Genomic DNA, 12,201 nt, shown 5'->3' with positions numbered 1-12,201 from the left:
ATAAAACCCTGTGCTTGATGCCAGCTGTCAATTCACAGCACCAGGGCAATTGGGAAGAGCCAGGCAAAGTGCCAGAATTGGTGAATCTAATGGATGCGTCACTTCTAGGGCACCTGTGAGCTGCTATTTTTAGGCTGGGAAGGACCAAATAACGATGGGTTTCCCAGCCTGATAATACCAGCCCTCAGATAATACCAGCTCAGTGTACAGGCGGAAGATGCCTGTACACTGCTGTGAACAATAAAGAGAAAAAAAATAAAAATGACATGGGTTCCCACCTATTTTTGATAACCAGTACAGGTAAAGCAGACAGTTAGTGACTGCAAACCTCAGCTGTCAGCTTTACCTTGGCTGGTTATCAAAAATAAGGGGGACCTCACTCTGTTTTTTAATTTTTTTATTTAAATAATTAAAAAAAAAACCAAGAAAACAACAGCTTGTAATTCCCTCTATTTTCACTTACCAGCCAAGGAAAAGCTGACAGCTGAGGGTTGCAGCTCCTAGCTGTCTGCTTTACCTGTACCGATTATCAAAAATAGGCAGCAGCGCATGTCAGTTTTTTTTTTTTTCTTTATTGTTCACAGCAGCATATAGGCATCTTCCACATGCAATAAAACTTGTTGATTGGCTGCGCTGCAGCCTTTCAACAAACATTATTAACATATGAAAACTACCCAAACTTGGACATGGACTTTTTTTTAACAGCTGAGTCCAAGACTTGGATACTCGGTGTCTAGTATGAACCCCAAACTTTTCTGCATGGGTTCATTCATCCCCACTCACTAACACAGATTCAGTCAAATTTGTGAACAATATTTGAGAGAAAAAGGCCTTTGAAAGTAAAATGGGAGCAAAAACAAAATTGTTGTATTTATATTTATGATTAGTACATTATGACAACCTGCTAAAGCCCTGGATGGGACCCACTAGAGAATCCCTCGCTTTTTGGCCCATTCAGAATCCAACATTGCTGATGTCAAAGTAGCAGGGAATTTGTCACCTTTCCATAGACAGCATGGCCAAAAAGAGGTACTCAAAAATAGGGCAGGTTTTTGGCATTACTACGCCACTAGCATGTAATAAAACATGAAATGTCCGCTCCAGTCAATTAAAAGTCCTATAGGTTCTGTGTGTTGGTGAATGATGCCAAGCCCTAGGTTTTGGTCAGATGGGAGGTATGTAGCATAGCCAGGTAGGACTGAGTTTCCTAGCACTGCAGGTCTTAATTAGGTGCACCTTGTCAGCTATGTCTAGAGAGCTAGGCTATGTGTTCACCTGGGGGGTTTCACTCTGCTAGGGAGATGGAGCAGAGTGCAGTCTGTGGAAACTCCTGAGGGACCAGGTTGTTTAATGTGAACTGTGAATGTGGTTGAATACTTTTGATGGTGCTGGAAGCTGCAGGAATCAATGCTCAAGGGGACACCATGACTGGTAGGAATATATCCCTTGTTTGTGTAGAGTTTGGGAGACGGATTGTAAACTGTTTGGGTGAGCAGTACTGACACACACGTGCCTGCTGAAGAGGCTGTGAGACCCGTAACTGCACATTTGGACCAAGTCACATTGTGCGAACGCTATGTAATGCCTACCTGAGAGCGTGAATCCCTACCAAATATTACATTTTGTGTAAAATATTCAGAATAATTTGATACCTACTGATTAAAAATCTGTGCTCTTTCTGGTCACCACAAACTGCACCAAAAACTTATCAAAAACTACAGTGTGTGCATGGGGCCTTACAGTCTCTGGATCAGTGGCCAGCAAGTAAATTGTGGATCTGTTGTACTCCTGGTGTTTTGGGTTTTTTTCATTGCATAAATGGCCACTTTAATAATCACCTGCTGCACGTATAGAACTTCTATCAGCATGGATTTAGGAAGGATTGGCAACCGTCTTTTGTTGATGGATGCCTGAATTACTTCTGGCATTACCTAAAAAGCCTACATAAATTTCTATATCCAGCACCTATCTGAAAATAGAGGCAATATAGTAAGGGCTGTATTACCTAAAGTGTCTGAGAATACCCGTGTTACCAGTAAAATTGTGGAAGAGAATATTTACTAAACTGAAAGGGAACTTTCATGTATGTTCATATTGTATATCATAGTCTTAGGTATGTTGCTTAATTGGCATGATACATGACATCCATGACACAGTGCAGCCTTTATAGGAATCAATCACATTCTGTTACCCATGGCTGCTGCACAAACAGCAGGGACCACTCTAAAGGTAAATGATTCTTTTTCTCCATCTCTAGAGTGAATAATTAAAGGGGTTATCCAGAGCCTCTCACTTCTACATTGAGAGATGAAAGGTGCTACTGATGTGGCATCTGCCGGCCACATGCCAGGTATAGTGTACACAGTCTATCTTAATTGATAGGACAGATACACAATACCTGCCGACCAAGCATTAAACCTGACAGGCAGCCGTGAGATGCCACTTCACTAGCGCCTCTCACCTCTGATGCACTGGATAATTAATATATATACTGTGTGTGTGTGTATATGTGTATATATATATATATATATATATATATAATAATATATATATATATATATATATATATATATATATATATATATATATATATATATATATATATATATATAGATAGATAACCAGAACCATGGATGCAATTTCTAATTGTCCAACTCAGTTTCCAGTAGCTGCAACCACAGAAAATGCTTAAAGGGAAATTATCAGATCCCATATGCCCTCCAAGTCAGCAGCATTTACATTTGCAAAATTCCCTTACTAAACAGCTTTTATAACATCATTCTCTTAAAATCAATGTGTAAAAGAAGCATTTATTACCTCTATTTTTTGTATGCAAATTAGGTCCTTGACTAGTCAAAGGGGTGTTGTTTCCCCAGACTAGTCGGACCTCTTTTCCCATTTGGGCTTGATGACATGATTTCCATGAGCCGGAATCATAGCCAGGTCCTGAAAATATTGCGCATGTGTGTAACTTCCTTTATGAAGACTTAAAGGGAACCAATGACCAGGATTTTAGTATATAAGCTAAAGCCAGTGCTATACTGGCTTTATCAGGCTGATTCTATACATACCTGTAGTGGTCAGCTCGGATGTTTAGGTTTTGAAATAAAAAAAAAGTAAACTATATCAAATGAGCAGCTAGTTGAGGGACAATTGCAATGGAGCAGATAATCTATTCATAGTTATCCCCACCCTCTGATTGAATTAGCATAAGCATTATACAAACGATTCACTTTGTCTGTGGAAGGACCTGTGTGAGGTCATTATACTATACTAGAAGATGGCCCGATTCTAACGTATCGGGTAGTCTAGAATGTGTATGTAGGTTAGCAGATTGAATAATAATATAATCATCAAGTCTTGAATAATGATGGTTCATTTCTTGCTCGTTGGTCTCCCGCTGTGCAGCACGCATCGGCGTGTTTGACACTGGGAGACCATCGATCTGAATGGGCAGGGAGCCAGCGTACACTGGTAACCATGTTACACAATCGGGTAAGTATGCAAAGCGCTTTGCTTAGTTACCCGATGTGTACCATGGTTACCAGCGTACACCGGCTCAAGCACACGTGTGCCAGGAGCCGGGGGTAAGGTGGTAACCATGGTACACATTGGGTAACTAACAAAAGCGCTTTCCATAGTTACATGATTGTGTACCATTTGTTACCAGCGTACGTCGGTAAGCTGATAACCATGGTACACATTGGGTAACTATGCAAAGCGACCGTGCTGGTTTATTTTTTGCTTGTTGGTCTCCTGCTGTGCAGCACGCATCGGCGTGTTTGACAGTGGGAGACCAACGATCTGAATGGGCAGGGAGTCGGGGTAAGCTAGTAACCATGGTACACATCGGGTAACTATGCAAAGCGGTTTCCATAGTTACCCAATGTGTACCATGGTTACCAGCCTACGCCGGCTCCGGCACACGTGTGCCGGGAGCCGGGGTAAGCTAGTGGTTTCACGCATACAGCTTTTATCCACTTTGTCGGATCCGGCGCGCTGCCGTAGGCTGGTTTCAGACGTCCGTGTTTTAGGTACGTGTGACATGCGTTTTGTAACACGGATGTCACACGTACCCATGTTTTTCTCTGATGTGCCTCACACGTCCGTATTTGCACACGGACCATGTGACTTTTCATGACCCCGCATGCACACACGCAGGCATCTCCGGCAGCACGGATGTCACATGGATCGCACACTGATGTGATCCGTGCGACATCAGTGTAAAACATACCGGAGAAAATATGGGTCTTTTTAATGAAAATATTTTCTATATTTACTTCTCTCCAGCGATGCTCTCTTCGGCTCTGCTGCCTCCTGCTCCTTATAGCCGCTCACTATACTCACTGAATATTCAGTGCCCTGAGGAGCTGGAAGCAGGAACAGCGCTGGGGACTTCAGAGCTGGGGACCGCATCGCTGGGTGAGTGTACAGCAGAGTGTGTGTGTGTGTGTGTGTGTACATGCATGTGCGGTATATGTGTATGCGCTCGGTGTGTCTGCTGTGTCTGCTGTGTGTGTATATACATGCATGTGTGCTATGTATGACACGGTTGTCTGAAGGCAGCCGTACACTATGTACAGGACAGTGGCTTCGCCGCAACTTCCTGGTCACATGACAACATGTGATCGGAGCTTGTCGCACGGCAACTGTAGTGTACACAGTGCACGGGAGCGCGCCGACAAAGTGGAGAAAAGGTAAGTATTAGGCCCTGTGCGCACTGGAAAATGGAATTTTCTTAAGAAAATTCCGCAGGGTTTGAAAGATTACCGCACCTGCGGTAAAAAACCGCAGCAAACTGCACCCAAAAACCACATGCGGTTTGCGGCGGCTTTACCGCGGTATTGTTCGCGGTATTGCCGCGGTTTTGCCGCGTGCGGATTGGTACATGTGTTTTAATGCATTCAATGCAATAAAGCACATTGAAAAAAAAAAAATCCTTCTGAGATAGAGGGATAGATAGATAGCTAGATAAATGATAGAGGACAGATTGACACACTGCATTTCTCCTGGGCGGTAGTGTGTTTATATTACCGGCCGTGGGAAAAGACCTGTAATTACTTCTACAGGTTCCCTGCGAAGCTGCATTCATTCAGCGCTGTTGTCAGTCACAGCTGGATGCAGGCATCGGAGGACGTGGATTACGTCGGAGCTGTGTGTTTTGGGAGCTTAATAAACGGGTGAAAGAGGAGCTTTTTGTTTTATTTAAAATAAAGGATTTTTCAGTGTTTGTGTTTATTTACTTTAATTACGGGTTTTAATCATGAAAGCTGTCTCATAGGCGCTGCCATGATTAAAAGCCGGGACTTAAATGGCGGCGATGCGCTGTCATTTAACTCCTTATTACCTGGACTGCCACCGCATCACGGCGTCTGGAAGAGCCAGGGACACTCCGGGACCGCCGCATAATAGATGCAACAGTCCCGGAGCAGCTGCGGGCTGATATTCTCGGCTGTGGGAGAGGGGGGAGGGGGGGTACATTAACGCTGTCCCTCGCTCTCCCCAGCCTGAGAATACCGGTCCGCCACTGTGTTTACCGTGGCTGGACGGTAAAAATACAGCGGAGCCACGTGTTTTTTATTTTCTATATGTCCGTTTGATTTCTGTGTGTATTCTATATGTCTGTGTCTGTGTGTGAGTGTGATGTGTGTATTCTGTGTCTGTGTGTGATGTGTGTGTATTCTATATGTCTCTGTGTGTGATTACTCTCTGCTCCGCTTCCTCTTCCTGTCATAATGACATCACTTCCCTGCAAACCGCAGGGCAGCGATGAACATTACCGCAGGTAAACCGCGAAATAACGCAGGAAAACGCAATGAACCGCACAGAATTTGCTGCCTGCGTTATTCCCTGTGGGATTTTACGATTACATTGCAGTCAATGGAGTGAAATCCCGCAGCTACCTGCGGAAAAGAAGTGACATGCAATTGTTTTCGCTGCGGGAATACCGCAGCAAAACATGCAGCTGTCACAATCCGCATAGTGCGCACAGCATTTTTTTTTTCCATAGGTTTTGCTTTTAATAAAAATATTTTCTATATTTACCTCTCTCCAGCGATGCTGTCTCCGGCTCTGCTGCCTCCCGCTCCTTATCGCCGCTTATTATACTCACTGAATATTCAGTGCCCTGAAGAGCTGGAAGCAGGAACAGCGCTGGGGACTTCAGTGCCGGGGACCGCATCGCTGGGTGAGTGTACAGCAGAGTGTGTGTGTGTGTGTGTGTGTGTGTGTACATGCATGTGCGGTATGTGTGTATGCGCTCGGTGTATCCATGTGTGTCTGCTGTGTGTGTATATACATGCATGTGTGCTATGTGTGACATGGACGTCTGAAAGCAGCCGTACACTGTACAGGACAGTGGCTGCGCCGCAACTTCCTGGTCACATGACAACATGTGATCGGAGCTTGTCGCGCGGCAACTGTAGTGTACACAGTGCACGGGAGCGCGCCGACAAAGTGGAGAAAAGGTAACTATTAAAAGCGACAGTGCCGACGTGTGCGGGACCCGGGGTAAGCTAGTTACATCGGGTAACTAAGGAAAGCGGTTTCTATAGTTACCCGATGTGTACTATAGTTACCAGCCTACGCCGGCTCCGGCACACGTGTGCCAGCAGGTGGGGTAAGCTAGTGGCTTTTCTCCACTTAGTCCTGCCGGTGTGGGCTTCCGGGGCTGCAGCAGCCACCTGGGAGTCGGGTGTCTCCGTGTGGGTTCGGGGAATGCGTGCGGGGGCAGGGCCAGGGCGAGCATCCAATGCGTGAGGGGGCGGGGCCTGGCCGAGCGCCCAATACGTGCAGGGGGCCGGGGCGAGAAGCCAATCCGTGCGGGGGGCGGGGCCAGGCAGAGCCGAACGGCCAATCCGTGCAGGGGGGCTCGGCACCTGGGAGTCGGGCGTCTCCGTGTGGGTTCGGGGAATGCGTGCGGGGGGCGGGGCCAGGGCGAGCATCCAATGCGTGAGGGGGCGGGACCTGGGCGAGCGCCCAATAAGTGCAGGGGGCCGGGGTGAGAGGCCAATCCGGGTGGGGGGGCGGGGCCATGCCGAGCCCAGCGGCCAATCCGCTGGTTGTCACTGTAACGACACAATTTTGGAGCAAAACAGACAGACAGAATAAGGCAATTATATGTATAGATATTTTTGTGCAGATTCTAAATTTTGATTGCCTGTTATTGCAGTTTAAAAATATTTTGCGGCGACCAAAAAATGTAATTTTGGCATTTGGATTTTTTTCTCACCACAACCTCTACCGATCAGATTAATTAATTTTACATTTTCATAGATCGGGCATTTCTGAATGTGGCAATACCAAATATGTGTATATTTTTTATTTTTTTATTTTTATTTTCATATTTTTTTAAAACTTTTTTTTTTTTTACCTTTTTATTATTTATTTTACTATCCCCTAGGGGACTTTATCACTGTACAGTCTGATTGCCTGTTCATTTCTGCTGATCAGAGCAGCATTGCTCTGATGAGCAGAAATGTAGCGTTCCTGTGAGTGCCGCCGCTCTCTCGGCTCTCACAGGAAATACGTCATGTTAGTGTCAGGGGTCATCAGCTGATCCTGCGCTTCCATGACAACACATTAGTACCCCGTGATGGCATCATGGGGCCGACAATGGCGGCAGAGAACAGCGTGATCCCCGCTGTGGCAATTTAAATTATGCTGTCAGATCTTGACATCACGAGCTAAGTGGTAAGCAGGTGTGGCTGGATCTCTGATCCACCCCCACCTGTTAACTGCACATATCTAACCGGGGGGACACGACCTAGGACATATATATACATCCAAGATCGTGAAGGGGTTAAGGAGGGCTGGGTTTTTCATCAACCCAAAGAAATGTGCCATCAGGATGGAAGAATTCAGATACTTAGGCTATGTCATGGACAGGGGCAAGATCAAAGCCCCAATTAAATGGAGGTGAACGTCAATCAGAACTGGCTACAACCACTCTCGAAGAGACAAGTCAGGGTGTCCCTGGGCATCGTGGGCTACTATAGTCACTTCATCCCGAACTTTGCCATGGTAACTGCTCAACTGACTGGCCTCGTTAATGGCACAAAGTTGGCTATGGCCAATTGGTCTCCAGAAACGGAGACAGCCTTCCAAGAATTGAAGTTAGCACTGTGTGAACTACCTGTGTTGGTGGCACCAGACTTCATTAAGGAATTTGTTGTCCAGACAGATGCTTCAGAGCTTGGGTTAGGTGTTGTCTTGTCCCAAGAAGTGAACATCAAGGAACACCTAAAAATGTACCTGAGCAGAAAAATGTCTTTCTGCAAGAAGAATTACTCCATCATGGAGAAGGAGTGTTTAGCCATCAAGTGGACATTGGACACTCTAAGATACTACTTATTAGGCAGGAGATTTAGGTTCATGTCAGACCATGGCCCGCTGAGATGGATGCACAAAAAAAAAGCAAATAATACCTGGGTAAAAAGATAGTTCTTGTAACTCCACAACTTTAGCTTCCATGTAGAGTATAGGACCGAGAAACTACATAGTAATGCTGATTAGGTTTCATTGTCTGATGTTGGAAGGTGCCAAGCCCGTTTGTCTTTGTGCAAAGGGTGGGGTATCTAAGATGGCCGCCGGGCATGTCAAGGAGAGGAGATATGTATCACAGAGGTGGATATCCTCTGTGATTTAAGCCTGGAGGCTAGCTCCAGTACTTGTAGTACTGAAAGAGTTAATATGGCTGATAAGGGCCAAGTTTACGAGCAGTTAGAGAGATGGATGGGACTGGCTGCTCATATTTCCTCACCCTGGGGCATAGTATGGTGGACATAAGAATCTCCAGTTGATTCATTAGCTGTATGTGTGGGGAGGTTAGAAGTCCTCCTGTGTGAAATCAACATGCTTGAACTTGTGGGCTGGATTAATATTGTAGTGCCTTTGTTAAGACTGTGTATTATGTTTTCCTACAAAGAAAGGCCATTTATTTTCCTTGTGTGTGGCTTGCATTATATTACAATTTAGACGTTAAGTGGAGTACAGTAGTAAGCATGACTGCTGGAAATACAAACCATTTGTCATTACTAAGTGAACATCACTAGACTAAGAACAGTGATATATTTCTTGGGACTACATTATCAGAAGTACTATAGTAAGCAAAATTAAAAGCAGGTACAACGTCCAACATCTAATCCAACAATGACATTACTACAGGGATAGGATTAGACTGTGAGTCACTGTTATAGCGGATGGGTAACTCATTGAACAGCATGTATATGAAAAGGCAAATCACTCTGAATAAAACATAAGGAGTCACTGAGAATTTAATCAAGTTGGATTCTGTTGGAGATCACTGATATAAGTGAGACACACACATTTCCATATGCCAAATGCAATATATACACAGTGGCTGTCAGGGCATGCTGAGAGTTTTAGTTTTCTTACAGCTGGAGAGCAGCAGGATCGGGACCACTGTTTTACATTATGATATCCTCATGGAGAACAAAACTTCAAGGCTTTTAACTATTGATATAAAGAAGGAGTTTAATGTTTGCATCAGGTTTAGCCTTACTATGTTCCTAGTTATTTGATATGTCCATAATGTGCCATTACTGAGTCCAATCTGGTTTACTTTGACCATACAGGTTACTATCTATCTATCCATCTCTCTATCTATCTATCCATCTCTCTATCTATCCATCCCTCTATCTAATCTATCTTCAAAATCATAAAATAAACAAGGTTTACCTTTCCAAAGCTGATTTGTGTTTCCTTAGTTTCCCAAATTCTTCGGGATGGACCGCACAGCCTGTGTGATTGCATGAAGCTATTTCAGACAATGCATCTAACATTTGGCAACCAATGTCAGTGTGTGCCTGACAATGAGCAATCCTTTTTAGTGGCTGCTTGGAAAAGAAAATCCATGTCCTATTTATATACATATTAGACAGTGAACTAAAAATACAGATTTCAAGGGTTGCAAGCAGAATAGTGGTTTAAAAAGTTGGGGGCTTAAGTGCAAATTGTGTAGCAGGTAGTGATGGGTGGACCCGGACTATAAAAGTCCTGATCCGCGCGGTTTAAAAGGTATCCGGGTGCTGAGTACGGGCCAAGGATTCCGGGTGTTTGATCCGGATCCGGCACTCAAGAAATTAAAATCAATAAATAAAGGAAAAATAAAGAAAATAAGAATGAAGCAAGCGCTTCATACTTACCGAGGCTTCGTGATGGCTATACAGTGCTCCCGTGGCCCCTCCTTCACTTCCTGGGCTTCTCATTAGGCTCATCCATATGCACTGCTTTCTCTGCCCACCAGCTGGCCTGGCATCTGTGATTGGTTGTAGTCAGACATGCCCCCAACCCGTGTTACAGCGTCTGCCTGCAACCAATCACAGGTGCTGTCTGTGGGGCAGTATCGCAATGAAAAATAAATAAAAATATTTGGTGTGGAGTCCCCCTGTATTATGACTCCCAGCACAGATAAAGCCCACGGCTACAGGCTGCAGCCTCCAGCTGTGCACTTATCTTAGCTGTGTATCAAAGTAAGAGGAACCGCATGCGGTGGTTTTTTTTTTGTCTTTTTTTTTAATTATTAAAATAAATAATTAAAAAACAGCATGCGGCCCCCCCCCAATTTTTATGCTCAGCCAAGATAAAGCCCGACAGCTGGGGGCTGGTATTCTCAGACTGGGAAGTTCCATGCTTATTGGACTGCCCACCAGCCTAAATATAGCAGTCAGCAGGCGCCCAGGATTGTCGCATACATTAGATGCAACAAGCCCGACACTTTATCCGACTCCTCCTAATTGCCCTGGTGCAGTGGCAATCGGGGTAATAGCCCACAGCTCTCACTAAGCCCTAGATTAGTAATGGGTGGCATCTATGAGACACCTCCATTACTAATCTGTAAATGAAACTAAATAAACAGAAACACAGAAAAAACCCTTTATTTAAAGTAAAATACAAAAAAAAACATCTTTCATCAATTTATTAACCCCCAAAACACCCCTGCAGGTCCGACGTAATCCACACGAGGACCCACAACGATTCAGCTCTGCTACATCTAAGTCACAGCTCGCAATCATGGAACATGTCCGCACACTGTAACTGCAGGCAGAGAATGAGCTGCAATCAGCAGTGATGTCACTCAGTTTAGTTGCGGTCATAGCAGAAGGAGGACCATGGGAACCTTTCTGCTGTGACCGCGGCTAACCTGAGTGACGTCACCACTGATTGCGGTTCATTCAATGCCGAGAGTTCACAGCGGGCAGTCGTGTTCCATGATCGCACGCTGTGACTCAGATGTAGCAGAGCTAAATTTTTGTAGGACTTCATGTGGATTACGTCGGACCTGCAGAGGGTGTTTTGATTAATAAAGTGGTGAAAGAGGGCGATTTTTGAATTTTATTCCAAATAAAGGATTTTTTTTGTGTTTATTTACTTTCACTTACAGATTAGTGATGGGGGTGTTTCATAGACCCGCCCTATTACTAATCTAGGGCTTAGTAGCAGCAGTGGGCTGTTATTAACCCTGCTATTACCCTGATTGCCACTGCACCAGGGCAGTCAGCAAGAGCCGGGTAAAGCGCTAGGCTCGTCGCATTTAATGGATGTGACACTCCCGGGCAGCTGCAGGCTGCTATTTTTAGGCTGGAGAACGACATAATAACCCTAGGCGACCCTGGTCTGAGAATAACCAGCCCCCAGCTGTCGTGCTTTATCTTGGCTGGCTATCAAAATTGGGGGGCACCGCACATTGTGATGCACTATTTCACCTGCTTTGTGGGTAGACATGGGCCTCCTTACCTCTTGCCCTGTGGAGCCGGTTGGTTGCACCAATGATATGTGCACCCCTGGACTTGTGAATATTTAGGTAGCATGGAGAAATTCTATATGATATAGTACCAATGCATTAATTCATATACTGTTAAAGGAGACATTTAACATTGGTGACAGGGATGTCACTAGCATTAAAGATCTGGTGCTTCTTGCCTGAAGCCCTGGACCTCCAGCAACTGCCGCATTGATCTATGTCAGTATCACCATGATGCGGACACAGTTCAATCCCGAGACACAAGCCCTCTTCTCTATCCTTTCCATCTCCTAAGCTGCAGCTGCTGTATGCTGCAGCTTACGAGACATCAGCATACTTACACAGGCAGCGCGATGACATCATTGCACATCACCCTGCCTCTGCCGGCCCTCTAGAAAAGGGGAGACAGAAGCTGCGCTTCTGGAAATTAGGATTAG

Source organism: Anomaloglossus baeobatrachus, chromosome 6 (genome assembly GCF_048569485.1).
Source record: "Anomaloglossus baeobatrachus isolate aAnoBae1 chromosome 6, aAnoBae1.hap1, whole genome shotgun sequence".
Taxonomy (NCBI): domain Eukaryota; kingdom Metazoa; phylum Chordata; class Amphibia; order Anura; family Aromobatidae; genus Anomaloglossus; species Anomaloglossus baeobatrachus.
This window is presented reverse-complemented; position numbering follows the sequence as displayed.